At 37.9% G+C, this 10,714-nt stretch overlaps 1 long non-coding RNA gene across 1 annotated transcript; it reads right to left on the bottom strand.

Moving 5' to 3' along the window:
- Positions 1–3,520: 3,520 nt before the first annotated feature.
- Positions 3,521–10,309, bottom strand: LOC127676267 (uncharacterized). Its single transcript, XR_007975814.1, has 4 exons — positions 10,215–10,309; positions 6,480–6,664; positions 4,582–4,701; positions 3,521–3,773 (listed from the first exon to the last, which is right to left on the bottom strand). It is a non-coding gene; the product is annotated as an uncharacterized LOC127676267 (long non-coding RNA).
- Between the last annotated feature and the right edge of the window lie 405 nt (positions 10,310–10,714).

The following is a 10,714-nucleotide window of genomic DNA, read 5'->3' as shown; positions in this document are numbered from 1 at the left end:
CCCAGCATGTAATAAGGACACATGTTCCACTATGTTTGTAGCAGCCTCATTTGTAATAGACAGAATATGGAAAGAACACAGATGTCCCTCAATGGAACTATGGCTACAGACAATGTGGCCTAATTACACTATGGAATACGACTCAGCTATTAAAACAATGAATTCATGAAATTCTTAGGCAAAAAGGTGGAACTGAAAATATCGCCCTAAGTGAGGTAACCCAGTCACCAAAGAACCCGCATGGTATGCACTCACTGATAAGTGGATATAGCCCAGAAGCTTGGAATACCCAAGACACAATTCACATATCAAATGATGTCCAAGAAGAAAGAATGAGTGGGCCCTGGTCCTGGCAAAGCTCGATGCAGCAGTGTAGGGGATACCAGGACAGGGAAGCAGGAGGGGTTTGATTGGTGAACAGGGGGAGGGAAGAGGGCTTGTGTGACTTTCAGGGAGGGGAACCAGGAAACAGGAAATGAGATGCTGATTGCCAGCAAAAAGAATGCAAACAGGCAACCTTGGGAAGTTTGAAGTTGAGAGGAAGCTCTAGAATGTATCAGAGACCTGAGAGGAGGGACTCTCAAGACTAAAACCTAGGGACCTTAGATAAGTCTTAGTGTTTACTGACTCTATTGAATACAATGAATTAACTGTTTGTATATGATTTGTCAGAAAACAGATTCCCCAAATAAGAGATACCTGTGAAAGTATTAAAAGCATACAGAACATCAAGTAGACACATAATACTCAAATATTACATGTGCAGAGGTATCAAAATAGTAAAAGCTATGAAGAAAAACAACAATGTCACATATAAAGGCTGATTAGAACAATGCCTGACTTTTTATTTACATAGAGCTATACTTATATAAGTAGTATATATATATATATATATATATATATATATATATATATATGCCACATAATCAACAGATAGATGGTGTTTCTTAGTCTTAAGTCAAGCTGAGGAGTGAACGACTTCTCTGATCAACTAGTGAATTAGATTTGGGGACACTGGCAGCTGTGGGAATGAATGACTCCAAGTACTACCCTAGAGCTATAAGGAAAGGAAGCTGGTCCCTTCTTGATTCACCCCATTCCTTATGTTGAACAAGCAGGTCGGCAATAGAAAAGCCAGGATTGTCTCTACACTTGTCTATCCCTGGACACTGGGGGGCAGGAAGATGATTCAATTAAAACTGCAGGTTTATTTTCTGTTTACACTTTACACATTTTGCACTTGGGAGGAGGAAAACTACAGCTGGGTCCTCCCTCTGAGGTTTCTCTGGTGGCAAGGTAATGCATTTCTTTGTTCCTGTTTCTCTGCTCAAGCCCTGGCTTTGAGCCCAGAGGACTAATATCCAATATATACAAAGAACTCAAGAAGCTAGACTCCAGAGAGCCAAATAACCCTATTAAAATGGGGTACAGAGCTTAACAAAGAATTTTTACCTGAAGAACTTTGAATGGCTGAGAAGCACCTTAAGAAATGTTCAACAGCATTAGTCATTAGTGAAATGTAAATCAAAACAACCCTGAGATTTCATCTCACACCAGTCAGAATGGCTAAGATTAAAAACTCAGGAGATAACAGGTGTTGGCAAGGATGTGGAGAAAGAGGAACACTCCTCCACTGCTGGTGGGGTTGCAAGCTGCTACAACCACTCTGGAAATCAGTCTGGTGGTTCCTAAGAAAATAGATAGAATATCTATCTATTTTTGCACTCCAGATTTTATTCTCATCATCTGCACTCTGACTGTTCCACTTCACATACCTCCTCCCCCTCAACCCCAGTCTCCACAAGGATGTGCCTAACACCCTCACCACACCCCTGCTCCATCCCACCAGATCTCTAAATTCCCTGGGGCAGCCAGTCTCTTGAGTGTTAGGCGCACCTTCTCTGACTGAAACCAGACCCAGCTGTCCTCTGCTGTACATGTGTGGGGAGCCTCGTATCAGCTGGTGTATGTTGCCTGGTTGGTTGGTGGTTTAGTGTTTTGAGAGACCTCGGGGTCTAAGTTAATTGATAGTGCTTTTTCTCCTACTGAGTCGCCCTCCTGTTCTCATTCTTCTAACTTTCCTCTAATTCAGCCATGGGAGTCAGCAGCTTCTGTCCATTGGTTGGGTGCAAATATCTGCATCTGACTCTTTCAGCTGCTTATTGGGTCTTTCGGAGGCCAGTCATGATGGCACCCTTATTCTTAAATCTCCATAGCCTCAGGATAGTGTCAGGCCTTGGGGCCTCCACTTGAGCTGGATCCCACTTTGGGCCTGTCCCTGGTCCTTCTTTTCCTCAGTCTCCTCTTCATGTCCATCCCTGCAGTTCTTTCAGACAGGAACAATTGTGGGTCAGAATTTGTCTGTGGGGTGGCAACCCTATCCCTCACTTGATGCCCTGTCTTCTTGCTGGAGGCAGGCTCTATAAGGTTCCTCTCTCTACTGTAGGGATTTCATCTGAGGTCCTGCCCTTTGAGTCCTGAAAGCCTCTCACCTCGCATGTCTCTGGTACATTCTGCAAGCTCCCCCCACAACATCCTACTTCCTGAGGTTGCCTGTTACCATTTTTTCTGCTGGCCCTCAGGGCTTCAGTCCTTTTCTGTCACCCAATAACAGACCAGGATCCCCTCCCCCACCCAAGCTCCCATCTGTCCATGTTCCCTCCCAGTTCTTTCCCTACCCTTTTGTGATTGCTTTCTTCTTACTCTGGTGGTACTGAGCCATCCTCACCTTCAGCTTGTTTAACTTCTTGAGTTCTGTGGACTGTATCTTTGGTATTCTGTATTTCTTTGTCTTTTTTGTTAATATCCACTTATTACTGATTACATATCATGTGTGTCATTTTGTGTCTGAGTTACCTCATTCAAGATGATATTTTCTAATTTCATCCATTTGCTTGCAAAACTCAGGATATATATAATGTATTAATGTCTCTGCTTAAGGAACTGATATGGGCAAACTAACAGTGTAACTGGGTTCTACAATTCCTTTCATGGTTCTTCGAATGTATAAAAGGAAGAAGCTTACTGAATATGAATATTCATCATCCTCTGCTTCTCAACTAGGTGAAGGATTTCACTAGTTACAACCTCCTGACATCACAAGTGCTCTTTGATGATATCTTGAGCCCTCAAATAATGAGCTATTTTTCCTAATGTAAACAATTTTCTAGAGTACCATTTCACAGAAATAGGAATATTATTTTTTTTTTAAAAGTGTTGCTCCAATGCACAGGAGTGAGTCTGATTTTATTGTACAACTAAATAGTTGACACTTAGCCATGGGGAGTATTTTATAGTGACAATATGGAAGAATTTGGGTAGATAAATCCCTACCTTTCATTTATTGAGCAGTACATAGAATGACCATTTTTGGAACTTTGGAAGAAACAAATACTAACATGGATCTGTCACAGGAATACAGGTGCCTAAGTAACAGAGGTGAAGGAAAATACTGAAAATGCCATTTTCCAAAGACTATGGAGAATCATGAATCAGACAAATTGGAGTCTAAGCAATAACATAATTTAATACCATTTATTAATATTAATAGATAAGAATGTGTAATACACAACATAAAATAAATATAGTGAGTGAAACTATGTAACAATATAGTTAAATATAAAACTGAAGTTGTTTCTCGTAATAATCTCTTCTGCTGTGGTTAAGAGGGAGGTAGAAGGGAACATTGAAATAAAATGACCAGCAACTTCTTCAGTCAGGAGGAAATTTTCATTGTGAAAAGATATATGTTGAAGTTGTTTCATTTTCCCCTGCTAAAGGAAACATAAAAATTTCATTGTACAAACATTCTCAGATGATAGATTCACCCCATTTCAGATAAGACTAGTTTTTCAGTATATTTTATGAACAAAGAATCTACACAAAGAATTACTTGAGTTAACACTATATCTGAATTTGAATAATATTGCAGGTTAAGATTCTCACATATGTGTTGTAGTGGATCCCATGCAAATTAATATTTATACCAAATGCTAGGCATTTGGCACGATCATCTCTCAAACATCATTGTTTTTGTACAAGGATAGCACAGCTTGCTGGCACATGGTTTAACCTTGTAGTAAGTTTAGTGCATTTTTAAATCAAATAATTGTTTCTAGGTGAACTTTTTTAAAAATAATTTCATATCTAAGTTATTCTACAGGACTTATGGACCATGGGAAGAAAAGGATAGAAATATAGCAAGTAATATTCTGGAATTCTTACAGGGTTTAAAAAAAGAATTCCCTTGTCATACATACATGTATGTATGTATGTATATATGTGTGTCTGTATGCTTACCTATGTATATATACATATAGTTACATAATTTAAGGGTTGTTTAAAATATTTTCCAATGCTTTAATACCATGATATGCTAAAATGCTGTTCTGATATTTACACATTTATGAAATCAAGGAATGATATTATTGTTCGTTCCCTGTGATAACTAATTAAAAGTTCTCTTAACTTGTAGGACCTTTCACCTGAGGAGCATCAGATGAAATCTTTACTTCTGTAGTATGAGCATCTGTGGTTTCCCACTGTGGCCATTTATGTTTTTTATCATAACAGGTGACTTACCAGCAGTATTTACTGATGTCTTTATGTCATCTGACCTCTTTTGGTTATGGTCACAATGATATTGTTATTCTATCCAAATATAGCTACACAGTTGTCAATCATGATACGTATGATAGATATCTGTAACACCACAAGGCCAAAATATTGTCTTGTCATTTCACATACTTTAAAAAATTGAAATCAATAAAAAATTGATATCCAAAATGACAAGGAAAGTAGCAGTAACTACAAGCAGATATGAAACTGTGATATGAAGTCTATGTCTGAAATGGAGACTCTAAGTTCTTTGCAACTAACTTAACCTAGTTAAAATTTCATATATATTGCAAAGAATGGGGAAACTACTAAAGCAATGTAACATTTCAGAACTGATATGCTGCCATAATGACTGGTGAATCACAGCAATGACTTCCAAAGTTTCTTGAATTGGTGATTTTTTGCAGGGGTTTGGGGACAGAGGCAAAGTTTTATTTTGATGCTTTGAATGGGATGGCCGTGTAACTGCAGGTATCACAATATATGACACCATCTTTGTGACAACTTTTGGGTGGTTGAAGTGGCTTGGCTTCCTCATAGGAGGTTTGTCATTGATTAGAATTTAAGGTCACAGAAGGCAGGTGCCATTTGCAGTGTACTCTCTGTGCTTCGTGTTTGCTGCCTAAGATGAGAGCTACTAGCTCTCTGCTTCCTGTTGGTTGTCCTACCTTCCTGCAGCTATGCTCCTCTGTCATGGCTTTGAAGGACATTAATCTCTCTGGATATCTAATCCCCAAATAAGTATTTCATTCTATGAGCTGCTTTAATCTCGGTGCTTTATTAAAGCAATAGAAAAATGACTAAGACAAGTTGGTGAGAAGAGGAATTTTAGTTGAGAAACTGCAACACCAGATTGGCCGATTGTCTAGGGAAGTCTATGGGATATTGTCCTGATTAACAATGGAGTTTCTAAGGACAAGATCTGCAGGATGGTGCCACCCTTGAGCTATATTGAGATAAAGAAAGGTATGAGGTGCAGGACATGAGGCAGCACTCCTACACAGCCTCTGCTTCAGTTCTTTCCTCTAGATTCCTGCATTGCTTCAGTTTGGGCCCTGACATTCCTCAGTTGTTAACTGTAACAAGGAGTATATCGTGAAGTGTTAACCTGTCCTCTGTAAGTTGCTTTTCATCAGTGTTTTATCATAGCAACAGTAATAAATTAAGACACTTTCTAAATTGAGGAACCTATTTCTTGGCCTATCTTACTCTTTTTTTGAGTAATACTAGTATGACTTTCTTCCTGTGGACCTTATTTCTGGAAGCTAGTTGTTAAAGAGAATCCTAGCTTTCTTTTCTTCTTTTGTTATTGTCTTTTTTGGGTTGTCTAATTTTTTCCTTTTCAAAACATATGGTATTTATTGATTCTCTGTGAATTTCTCATCATGCCACCCAGTAACACTCCTTTTCTAGTCTGACCACATCTACTCTTTCCCCTGGAAACTTCCACCCAAAATTAAAAATTAAATATAAATTAAGTAAAGTTTTAAATTAAAATTAAACTGATAGAAGAAGGGGTTTTGAGGATGGGACTTAGAGGAGGGTACTGCAATCAGGATATAAAGTAAATAATGAAAGTAATAAAAATATCAATGCATACAGCTTCATAGTAAAATTAAGAGCTACAGAAAAAAAGACAGAGGTACATTATACTGTACCTGAAATAATTCAAACATACATGATTCTATTTTGCAGAAGTAAAAGCAAGTGCTAAAAGAACGCAAATTATATAACAGACACTCCAACTCCAGAAGAATGCAATCCTAGTTTGTCCTTTAACTCAGTGACCTTTCTGAGGCATTCCCAATTCCTGGATCACAATGAAGACTTTGTTCCCAAAGGGAATAATCATATCCCCTTACCTATTTTGGGAGGTCACTCCCAAATCATGAGTTCAGCAAGTTGGATCCCACAGCACATGAGGGGCTACGCGGACAGATAAGGTGTGGGTGTCTAAGTGATTCCTCATAGAGGTTTTCATTTTAATAGCACAGAGATAAGCTGTTTTAGCAGGATGTAATTTGTACATGGCATCTTCAGTAGAATACTATACATAAAAAAGGAAAATTTTACTGTTGATTGTCTTACAATTAATGTTGCTTACAAAACTCTGAATACAAAGAAAGATCAGCATAAATGTTTTGTAGACCAGCTCATAGTATATTCAGAATTCAAAAGAAATAAGAATATACAGCTTAAGTATTGCCCTAAATATTTTCTTCAAATCAATTCTCCTTATAAAATTGTAGGAAACTTTGAAAATCATGTATGAATTTCTCAGTACTACATGTACAACTGCTACCTTCAGAACCCAGAGGAAGGTGTCAGGTTCCCTGGAAATAGAATGAATGAAGATTGTTGCAGGTCATGTGTGTTCTGTGTATGGAAAGAGTATTGTTAAAAAGGGAACCATCTTTCCAGCCACCATGGGGACATATTTAATGTCTATTGTAGTATGAATCCATGTAATACTCTTGCAACACTCTGCAATACAAGAAGCAGAAAGCACACTAGTGACCCAACACAATGCAGGTTAACATCTCCTGCTATAGGGAAGGCAGAGATGCTGGAGTCCTGGGTAGAAATGGGAGCACAAAGCTCCTGTTACCAAAGAAATCATTGTATGGAATATTGTACAGGAAAATGATTCACAGAAGTCAAAGATATGCCTTACCCATACTTCTCTAGGAAGTTATAGTTGAGAAAGGGGAACTCAGAAATAGCTTCATGTTCTAATCAATGACATATATTTAACATGTGCAATATTCTCAATACCATGGTGATAATACTAGGATGTCAATAACCCACAGGTATTATACATACACACTTCTTTTAATTTGTCTCACACAGGAATTCAAACCAATACTTTAGTCTGACCTGCACACAACTGTGTAGCATGCTCTGTCTTCCAAACCATGACAGTTATAATGTAGAAGAACCTCAAGTGGTGGGATTACAGACACCGTACAACACTCTTGCTTGAAAAATGCACCGGTTTATAAAGTGAATATACATGTCTGAGCAAAGGATATCTCTTGGCATGGGACATTAGTCCAGTTTATAATCCTGTAAATACAAACCAATGTACCTTGAAAATACATTGATTCTAACTATGTGCCGTTCCCCAAGTGTTTACTGTATCAATACCTGTGTATAGCAGAAAATTTTCCAAGCAGAGATTGGTCATTAAGGACACTAAGCCAATTTTCATATAAATCAGAAGAAAGCAAAGCTACCTTAACTATTTCTAATGAAATCCTTTTTAATGAGGAAAATCACAAGAAAATTAATGATCAATGTACATTTTAGAAAGTATTTGAGAAACATTTCTGTTTAAAAATAGCAGTTTAGTCCAGTGATTCTCAACTTGTGTGCCACAATACTTTTGGGGGTCACATATCTGTATATCGATATTCCATAGAGTATGCATAATACTCCATAATAGTAGTAAAATTTCAGTTATGAAATGACATCAAAATGATGTCATGGTTATGGATGATCACAGCATGATTTCCGAGGATTAGGAAGGCTAAGAACAACTGGTTGAGACCCTACTTCCTTAAGATATTCTCAGCCTATCACCAACTGGAAACTTGCCTCTAATGTGGAAACTACAGGCAGAAGCCCATGTGTTCTTACCTAAAACTAGAATCAAAGATGCAGAGTTCTGGCTGCATTATCAGTGAAATAACCCTACTGTCTGTTCTAAGTGCTTTTCCTGGTTTCCAGTCCACACTACTACCTGCAATCAGAGAACTGCTCTCCAATTCAGAGCCTCAAGGTCTGTCTGTCTCAAAGGAGGCCAGCTTCTCTGTGGGCCATCCTGAAAAGATCCTTTTATAACTGCTCTCTGAGAGGCTTCACCCAGCAGCTGACTAAAATTGATAAAGAGACCCACAGGCAAACACTGAATAGAGCACTTTGACTATTATGGAACAGTTAGGGAAAGGATTCAGGGTACTGGTGAAGATTAGGAGTCTACAGGAAGACCAACAAAGTCAAATACAGGGGTTATTCCTAAAGCTTTTGGCTGTCTGTGGAAGCCCTTCACCAACTGGCCTCAGTAGGAGCAAATGTGCTAACCCTGAAGAGAGTTGATGTGTCGGGGTGCAAGGATAACACGTGGGATCCCTAACCCACTCAGGGGAGAAGGGAAAAGACTCTGTAACAGGTGAGGAGGTAGAGGTCAGCATTCAAGATGTAAAATAAATAAATACATACATAAATAAATGTGTAATAATACTAATAACAGCTGAATAAAGGAAAAAAGAAACAGTAACTATATAAAACTAACAAAACAAACATACAAAAATTGTAAGTGTTCTTTCTGTAAATAAGCAACAATTAAACAATGGCAGGGACAGAAAATACCTCCTTCCTGTTGTATAATTGGGTCAATTTGTCTTTCTGATCACAGAGTATAAAGTTGTAAAATACAAGTATACCTCTGTATACAGGCACACTTGGAATGTGGTGAACTTTCTTATTCAACACCCTGCTTTACATGTGAGAAGGTCTTACAATTTCACTTCCATTCCTTAAAATGTGGAAATAATCAGCTATTTAATTAATTGTAAGCAGCATGTTTGAGGACAGAAAAGTGTCTTTGCTCATGAAATACCACAATTAACTTTCATGTTGTACCAAGGATTACAAATCAGACAAATGGAAGGTTCCCAGGTGTTCCTGTACCTTTAAATTGCTGTGAAAACTCATGGCCACCTCCAGTTACTGATCTTCACTTTCCTCCCCATGACGTGGTCCCAGGTTTCTGGCAATGAGAGCCAGACACACTTTGAAAGCTCCAGGGCCAAGGATGGATCATTCAGTAACTTTGCCTAATATTATTAACCATGCCTATTCTCAGAGCATTATCTTTTCTTTTGATGTTTGGGACCATAGCTCTATAATCTACTGAGAGGCAAACTCAGATCATGGCCCAAATAAAAATAAAACAGTGATATTTGCTCCAGAGTTACTGCTGCCCACTGGTAACTTAAGCTTGGTAGACTATTTAGAAGTAGGGAGGCTAATTCTTCACTATTTGACATGGGGTTAAAATGGCAATATCTGACTAATGTAAAAGTGCTGCTTTATTTTTTTTATAGAGAAGGAAAAGAATTAAGTTTATCTACTGGACAGAGGGCAACACTCAACTCTTTCAAAACTTATTGTAAGTGTGTATTGGACCAGCTATTTTGTACTATGTTTATTTATGAGGAATAGGTTTTTTTTGTTAAGTATGATTTAAGGCATGGATTTTGTAAAACACATTTTTAGCACTATTTTTCTTACCTTGCTATTGACATGATACAGTTATAGAGGTCTTTCAGATCACAGAGTGTAAATCTCTGGGAACATTTGCAATGCCAAAACAAGCCCTTCCAATAAATAAGGAAGTTAACTTCCAAGAGAAGGTGTTCACCTGTGTCTTGGTGATTAATCTTTGAGCTTATGAGAATTTTACATAACATGCCTCTTATTCAGAGGTCATGTGTCCTTAGTTCAAGAAAACTATCATCATCAGGCAATCTCAAGGTTAAAATGTACATCTCTAGAGTGATGCTGAATGTTGGTGATGCAAAAATTGTTCTTACCTTTAAAACGGAAGCTACTATGAGCACAGATTCTTCACTACAGTTAATATGTAGTTCAGTGTAAATCTTATCCCTCAGGGACCAGTGTGGTTTTTCTGGTACAACTCTGAATATTTGATATGAACTTCGGCCCCTTCCCGCAATTAGGGATAACATATCCTGTGTGGGATAAGGACAAACTTCGGTTATTTCAGATCCAAACACCTGAAGTACAAATGTGTCTTTTAAAGTAAACCAGAGCTATGGCAATAATGGACGCATAGCTACAACTGAAAGGAATGAAGAAGACATTTCACTTTTTTTCTATTTTAGCTTCCAAATATATTTTATTCCCCATCGAGTTTTCCAACTTTGGAACATCAATGTTTCTTGGAATTAATTAATCTTCAAGACTGAATCACACTTCTGTTCACCAAAGCATTTTGGTGGTCAGTGTTCTCTTACTTTTTCTTTTCTTCTACAAATATCTTTCCCAAGCATGCCATTCCAAGTTACTATTG

This window comes from Apodemus sylvaticus, chromosome 1 (genome assembly GCF_947179515.1).
Source record: "Apodemus sylvaticus chromosome 1, mApoSyl1.1, whole genome shotgun sequence".
In the NCBI taxonomy this organism is placed as follows: Eukaryota; Metazoa; Chordata; class Mammalia; order Rodentia; family Muridae; genus Apodemus; species Apodemus sylvaticus.
The sequence above is the reverse complement of the archived record's forward strand: the minus strand, read 5'-3'. Positions and strand labels throughout refer to the sequence as shown.